This window comes from Dipodomys ordii, unplaced genomic scaffold (genome assembly GCF_000151885.1).
Source record: "Dipodomys ordii isolate 6190 unplaced genomic scaffold, Dord_2.0 Scaffold20, whole genome shotgun sequence".
NCBI lineage: Eukaryota > Metazoa > Chordata > Mammalia > Rodentia > Heteromyidae > Dipodomys > Dipodomys ordii.
In genome coordinates, this window is record NW_012267236.1 from 12,468,328 (window position 1) to 12,476,821 (window position 8,494).

Consider the following 8,494-nt stretch of genomic DNA (forward strand, 5'->3'; position numbering starts at 1 on the left):
TTTTTGCTTGATGTGGATGTGAGACTTCAAAAATTTAGCTATTGAGCAAATCACTTGTACTATGATATGATTGCATCTAATTGTGTTAATCGTAGCCCATCTTTCTAGATTTATAAAATTTAAAGTGCTGCTTTTCTGTAACCTTAATTAAGCTTAAAGATTTTATAAGCTATAAAAAGACAAAACACACACACACACACAAACCTGTAAAAATGTCCTCCAGTTACATTTGGTTTTCATATAAAAAGTTTTCATATGAAAGTTGGCATAGTTCTAATTGATAAGTAGTATTTTTAATTACAGTTTTATTTACTTTTAATGAAATAATTATATAGGACAGTAGAGTGGATTTTATTTCTTAATGATCTTGTACTGGTAAATCCACTTGTAAGTAATTGCTACTAGTACTTCATTGCAATTATATTCTGTTTATAGGTTGTTTTCTTTATTGAGTAGAATGTGATCAGTGTTATTCCTAAACATTGCAAGGCAATTGAAAATTATGTTTAGACTTAGTTTATGAAACTTATATTTCAATATTTACCAATAAAATCAAATCTAGTAATCAACTAAAATTCTCTGTTTTGATTTGTGTTCCCCTAGGTTTATTGAGATGTAAGTGACAATTAAAGATTGTACATTTTAAGTGGTATGACTTAAGTAGGATCTGTATATACTTTATTAAATGTTCTTTGCTATTAAGATAACACATTTATCTCTCCATAATGCTACTTTTCTTAACCTTTTTAGCAAACTGTAACTGTTACAAAGGAAGGTCTTATAAATATTAATCTAGGTTTACTAGAGATGAAGGAAAATGCAGGTAATCTCTACAATAATGTATGGCAGAAGAGAGTCCTAAAAGCAATAGTGGTGCTATGAATGTGGTTCAGTCAAATAACAAACTCAAGAGATAAAATTTTACTCTTTCATTAACATAGTGCTCCATCCCTTCAACATTATATATTTAAATTAATTTTCCAACTATTTGAGTAACTTTGTTCCTGATAAATATGGTAACTTGAGCAATTAAGTGACTTCCCAGAGTTACAAGTAGTTCAAAAGGCTTCTAATAGTCCATATTGTAATCAAACTAAATAAAACTGATATAGAAGGCCAGGAGTTTGGTAATTACAGCAATTATCTGTGGCCACACAACCCTTTCATTTTTTCCCATATTATAAATGTAAGTCTACATTTTTATTAAAGAATTTGCTCTAATGGTGTAAAAAGTTAGTGATGGCTGAAATCACTCTAGCTTCTCAGTTCTCCCACATCCACATAAATAAAAATGCTTTTTTGTGGCACTTTCTAATGAACAAGGAAACTTTCTAGAAATCTCCTCAGTACAAGAGAATATAATTTTAGATATGAAAGATTCTCCTATGATATTGCAAAGAACAAATCTATTGTCAGGAAAGATCTTAGAGAGGCTTTGGGTCTGAGGGAAAAGCAGATTCTGTTCTACAGACACAAGTTGGAGACAGGACCAAGGGAAGATGAGTTGAAAACTATTACAGATCACACATTCTGGGAAATGGGAAAAAGGAGATTATTATTGAGAGAAATAGGAAAAGAACAAAGAGATGTCAGTCCTGATGGAAAGATGATGGCTTTGGTTTGCCACAAGTTGGCTAGAGAAATGTGATTTTGAAAAGGAATTGGAGTCACATAGTTACCAAGTTTGAAGTACACAAGAACAGTCAGGCTATATACAGATCGTGTTTTGAAAACTTCTTCACAGATGGTTGAAGCCATGGAATTCAGTATGTTTGCTGAGAAAGATGCCGAAAAACAGCAAAAACACAAGACAAGTAGTTTAGGAAATTTCTTAAGAATGGAAAGAGAGAGATATGAATAAATAAAATGAGACAAGTAAAAAGAGACCAGTTATTCACTTTAAAAAAAATCATTATGCTATACATTATTAAATATTAAAAAAATAAGCAATGACACTGAATATTGAATTAACATTTTTCATTTGTTCTTTATTAGAAAATATTTCATCAATTAATTATCATATTATTTAGTTAACCATTTTTATAATATTTACATCAAATTATTTACTTTTTTCAAGTTTCATACTCTAATGGGACTATTGACATCGATCTCAATTTGTATGCTAAAAAATGTACATTCAAAAAATTTAAATGTATTTGCAGTGAGACAGTTGTCTTGAAAATAATACTTACTGTCTCACCCATGTTCACTGCAGCATTGTTTATCATAGCCAATGTATGGAAACAACCCAGGTGCCACTCACGGGATCAATGGATCAAGAAAATACATTCTTTCATCAAAAAGAATGGTATTTTACCGTTCATAAGAAAATGGAAAGGCTTGAAAAAAATTATATTAAGCGAAGTAAGCCAGACACAAGGAAACACAGGTTACATGTTTTCTCTCATTGTTGGTAACTAGAATGTGCCTATAAATCTACAAGTAAGCACACAGGATGGCAAAAACAAACAAACAAACAAAAAATCCTGGGACATGGACATGATAAATTATACAGTTCGCTAGACAGTCACCCAGTGAGACCACAGGAGAATATTCATCAGAGCTGATCACAAAAGCTCAATAGCTATGTGTATATGATCAAATAAAATAATATTTTACAACCCAGGCATTGGTGGTTCATGCCTATAATCTTAGCTACTCCAGAAGCTGGGATTTGAGGATCACGGTTCAAAGCCAGCTCGGGCAGGAAACTACGTGAGCATGAGACCCTTATCTCAAATAAACCACCAGAAAATTGGAAGTGGTGCTGTGACTTAAGTGGTAGAGCTCTAGCCTTGAGCTGAAGCACTGAGGGACAGCACCCAAGTTCAGAGTTCAAACCTCACAACCACCACCACCTCTAACAGCAGCAATAATAATAACATTTTACAAATGAACTCCAAGAAATGGAGATAAGAGATTGTCGTTGTTGTTGCTGTGATTGTTGCTGTTTTGTTCTTTTCTTTTTGTCTTATTAGTTTATCTTTAGGAAGGCAAGGGGAGGGGAAAGAGAGAAATAGAAAAGGTGGGACAAAGGGTGAACAAATGCTGCAATGGTCCTCACTAGACACTATGTGCAAAATGAACTATACAACATGTGGTGGGCACCGGAGGGCAGAACTCGGAGAGAGCAAGGGAAGGGGTGACATGTCCACACAATGTACTCATGATCTGCCTTCTATAATTGCAGTCCTTCTATAATGAAAATTTAAAAACTAAAGGTCTTAACTTGTTATTCTCGCCACAGCTTAACCAAAATCCTGGATTCAGAGGAGGAAGGGAAACAAAGAATAATCCAGTAGTAGTAGTTATAGTCACATTTTGTGGAGCTAAGGAATGGGCCGAGAACCTTGTACATGCTAGGCAAATGCTATACCACTTGAACCACTACCCTTGCCCTTTTGTTTGTTTGTTTGTTTTAAGACAGGGCCTCTCTGCTGCCTTAGTCCAGACTATCTCTGAATTCTCAATTCTCCTCCTTCCAAATTTTGAATAGCTGGGATTACAGTCATGCACTACTGCCTCAGATATCATTTCATATTTGATACCCATGAAAGAGTTGCAATATTTCTCTAATCAACTTGAGCATTGGCGTCCCCTTGGAATTTGGTTGGCTAACAGAATGTGGACTATGTTCTTCTCAAATGTGTGAGGTTAAACCACTGGAAGTCTTGGAGCTTCCATGTAGATACCATGAGGAAGCCCAAGACATTTGGTAGCCTAAAGTGAATTCCCCTCATTGGACAGGAATGGTGTAGTCATCAGCCTGGACAACACTTTAGATGAATCTTGCACTAAAGTTAGAACTCAGAGAGATCTGAAGCTACAGCCCTCCAAGTAGACCTAAACCACTTTAAAAACTGTGAGAGATGTCAATTGTGTTTTGCTGAGTTTGGAGCGATTTGTAAAGCATCAATAGATAACTTGAGAGCATGAAATCAGCTAGATATGTTTTAATAAGTGATTCCCAAACTAAGCCCAAAGTGCATCTTTGGTCTGAGGACTATTAGTTATGTCAACTCTTTTCTCAATGTGTCTTAGAATGGAGCTTCACTACCTAAGATCTAAGAAAGAAGCCTTTTTGTTCTCTTTTGAAACATATGAAAATTCATAGTTACCAAACAGCATTAATTTTACAAATAACTATTAAAGGAAATGCATTTTACACGGGCCATAGGATAAAAGAATTAAATTGAGTAAGGGTTAGTTTATTGCAGGCTGTTTTGGTAAATATTTTTGGATTAGAACCCATATATACTCATCTGTTTACACATTGTCTGAAATTGTTTTTGTTCAACCGTGTTTGCCACAGAGACAGTCTGGCTGCAAATATTTAGTCTCTGGAATCTTAAAGCCACAGATTATTGACCCCCCCAATAAATGCTAAACCATATTTCATAGATCATAAAGAAGTTCTGTGATTGTGTTCCTGGTTACAGCAAAAGGGGAATTTCTATTAAAGATTCATAAATAGACTTTAAATTTGTCTGCAGAAAATCTAGGCAAGTTTGCAAATGGCATATATAAAATGATAAACTGGGCACTGGTGGCTCAGTTTTCTAGGCCCTGTTACTCAGGAGACTGAGATTCAGAGGACTGAACTCTGAAGGCAGCACAGGCCAAAAAGTCCCCAAAACTGCATTTTCAAAATAATCTCTGAAAAGCCAGGCTAGAGATGTGATTCATGTAATAGAATGACAAGCAATCAATGCATAACTGGGTTACACTCTTTCCAAGCAAATAAAAATAAATTAAATGAAATTGTTTATTATTTATTTTCTAGGTACTCTCCCATCTCATGAAATTGACATTTTTTAGTCTTTTCTATATAAAGTATGGATTTCTACAGAATTTTTTCTGTACTTAAAATCATTAAGATATTTTGATAGAAACAGAATTACAGATTCAAATGATTGTTTAATAGGAATGAATGTGCACTCATGTTGCTATATGCTGCAATATATGCTTCCAGAAAAGTTGTACCAATTCTACTTTATTATTTAAGAAAATGGTGCAAAAATTTCACTTAAAATGATTATTATCTAGTATATCAACCTACATTATTTTTAGTGGTTCCAAATTATTGACATGTTAAGACAAAAATTGTATTTCATATATGTTTTAATTGGGGAGTTAAAATATTTTCTCCAAATTTGTTAGCTATGTTTTCTCCTGTGAAAGGTAAAGACAGTTGTTTGGGGCTTCTTCATGAATTTAGAAATATATTTTAAAATATGCAAATTTGTCTGCTATGTGATTATCTTTCTGCTCAGTTTCTGTGTTGACATCCTTCCTTACTAGTCCCAGTCAGAAATAATTATTATAGATAGTGATATCTTTTGGCATTTGGTGTGGTTTAGATATATTTTTGGTCTTTAAGTTTGAGTTATTCATATTCATTTTTCCATTCAGATTATTTTAGAAGCATCCTGTCAAAGTCCATAAAAATCCTTTTGAAATTTGCATGGAGATTGATTTAGTCTACTTGAAATATTATCTAATGTTTTTAGGAGATATTTCTTTGTAAAAATTAGTCTAAATTGATTATAAATTAATAATTTCAGTAATAATTTGAAGTGCTTTTAATTGTTATAATGGGTTTTGGTACTTACGATTCTTTTCCTCTATTGAGTTATTTTAAATGGAAAGCTGGCTTATAAATAATTAAATAGAAGTATCTTACCTTAAGAGAAAAAAATTATATTGTAAATAGTAGAAGATGTAAATATAAACTACTAGGAAGATTAGAAGTTATTGAAACTTTTAAGCAAGAGTTTAGGTATAAAGACAGGTGTTATTTGTATGGCCTTAAAGAGTATGGATAAATCATTTTTGATATTAAAGTAGAAATTTGTAGGCTCAGATTTCACAAGTCATGGTGTTGAGAGCTCATGGATATTTGACCCTAGAAGTAAAGTGTGTTCACAGTGTGTCATTTACTCATCCACCCCTTAGTATTTTTAGAATAGAATCAGATTCTAATTGTTTCTACGAAGATTTTATACTTAGACAGGGTCTACATACCCTGGTATTTCATATGCATTACCTGGCACAGAATTTTTTTTTACTATATAATTTACTTCTGTGATTCCTTTAGCTGAAATGATCTTCTTACTAAATCAGAATTCCTTTGATTTTATCTCTAGGCCATTTACTCCCTCTTCCATATTTTGAAAATAGATATACTTTACATATTTTTTGTCCTGTGTACTTTTGTAGATAGGAAAAGGGTATGCTCTGTAGAACTCTCTTAGGTAAAGCAGTAGGGTGCAAAAAGCTAGTATAAAAGCCAATATGAGCACTGATTGTAGAAAAGAGCCTGCAGGAGAAGGATGGGAGATTAGTCTATCCACCACCTAGTGTCCATTTTCTTTCTTTCCTTTGTTTTTTTTTTTTTTTTTTGGTCATGGGGCTGAACTCTGGGCCTTGGCAATGTCCCTCAGCTCTTCAGCTCAAGGCTAGTGTTCTACCACTAGAGCCACAGTGCCATTTCTGGCTCTTTCTGCTTATTTGGTGCTGAGGAATTGAACCCAGGGTCTCATGCATGTGACGCAAGCATTCTACCACTGAGCTACATTCTCAGCCCATTTTCATATATCTTAATTCCACCTAAAATGGGGCAGGTAGTAGAGATGCTATCAAGCCTCCAACAATCCCACCGTGAAAACAACTCAGCATTAAGCACAAGATTTATGCCAAATGATCAAGATCTGTATAATGAAAAGCTTGTGATTCAAGGACTACATATGAGGCAAGCAGCTGGTACTTCATTCACTGCTTTACCTTGAAGCCACCCTAAAAGTCGTCATTGCCCGATAACAGATGCAGCGCCATAACTATTAATCCCTAAGTAGGAAAAATAGCTTTCCTCAAAACAACATAATAATCTGGTAGCTTTGCTCAAACCAACAGAATAATTTGGATCTCAATCATAATGTTTTTGTTGTGTTTTCCTGTATTGGAGGCTACAACTCAGGGTCTGGGTGCTTAGGTCTAGCATTCATGGCTGGTGCTCTACAACTTGAACTGCAGCTCCTCTTTTTTTTTTTTTTTGGGTGGTCAACTGGAAATGCGAGTCCCAGAAATTTTTTTATCTGGCCTGGCTCTATGATTATGATTATGATTGCTTTTGTCTTCTCTCCTTTCTCCTGAAATCATGATTTATTTTGCCTATGTTCTCATACCCACAAATTTTTTCTTCTCAGTTTCTAATTCCAAATTATTTGGCACTTGTAAGACAAATGGTTTCCCTAGATAAACAACAGCCAGAATGGAAATAATCTTTTTTAACTTGTTCATTAATCTGACTTTTCTCTAGTAGCTGTCTCTCCAGATACTAGGGAAATTCCCCTTTTCTTCTGACAATATTTATCCTATTAATATTCTCAGGTGGGGGAATGGCACCTGCTACTCATATATACTATGGCATGCCGGCACAAATAAGGGCCTGGGCTGGCTGACCACTTTGAAACATGTCTGGACTTGCACACAAGCACTCCTAACTCTTAGGTCCTCATCAGGCTGGAAGACAATAGAATAGCAGACCAAAAATGATAATGAAAGAAATGATAAGGTACCATAGAAAACATGAAATTGTAAGAAAAAAAACAGAAAAGCAAAATAAGGTGAGAGTGATCAGAAGCTTTGGTGAGGTTCCCAAATAGGGTAAGATCTGGGTTGAATGGAAGAGTATATTCCTGGAGATACAGTTATCTGGGAGGCAGAGGCCAGAGTATCTTGAATTCCGGGCTAGCCTTGGCAAAATTAGAAGGACCTAATCTCAAAATTATAGATACAAAAGCAAAAGGGCTGGGTGCAAAACTCAAGATGTAGAATACTTTGCCTAGCCAGCATGATGCCTTGGATTCAAATGAAAATAATGTTTAAAAAATGAATAAGTACATTATAACTACATTGAAAACAACAGCAAGAAAGAGTATTTGTAATGTACTATGTGATTTTTTGGTTCCTTTTGCATGTTCTTACCCCATGGTATAATCCCTATTTTCAATGTATTTTATAACAGTACCCTGCATCTTGTTTATACGGTTTTCTAATTTGGGGAGGGAAAGGGAAATAACAAAATGCTGAAATAAGGATACAGGTTGACCCATTGTAACAATGAGATGTAAAAAAGACACTATGTTGAAAATGAACTTTACAACTTCGGGGCCCTGGGGGGGCAGGGTAAGGAGGAGGAGTTGGGGAGTTGGGGAGGGAAGCAATGGTAGGGGAAAAACAAAGGAGGAGGTAACAATGTACTCTTTACCTTACTCATGTAACTGTAACCCCTTTGTACAGTATCTTTTTTATTGTGAAAATACTGTATGGAGGGGTTACAAATACATGGGCAAGATAATGAGTACATTTCTTTTCAAGCATTGTAGCCTCCTCCTTTGTTTCCCCTTCCCATCCCTTCCTATCCTCCCCCCACCACCCAATCCTCCTCCCTCCCCTCCAAAGTTGTAAAGTTCATTTTTCTACAATTTGTACA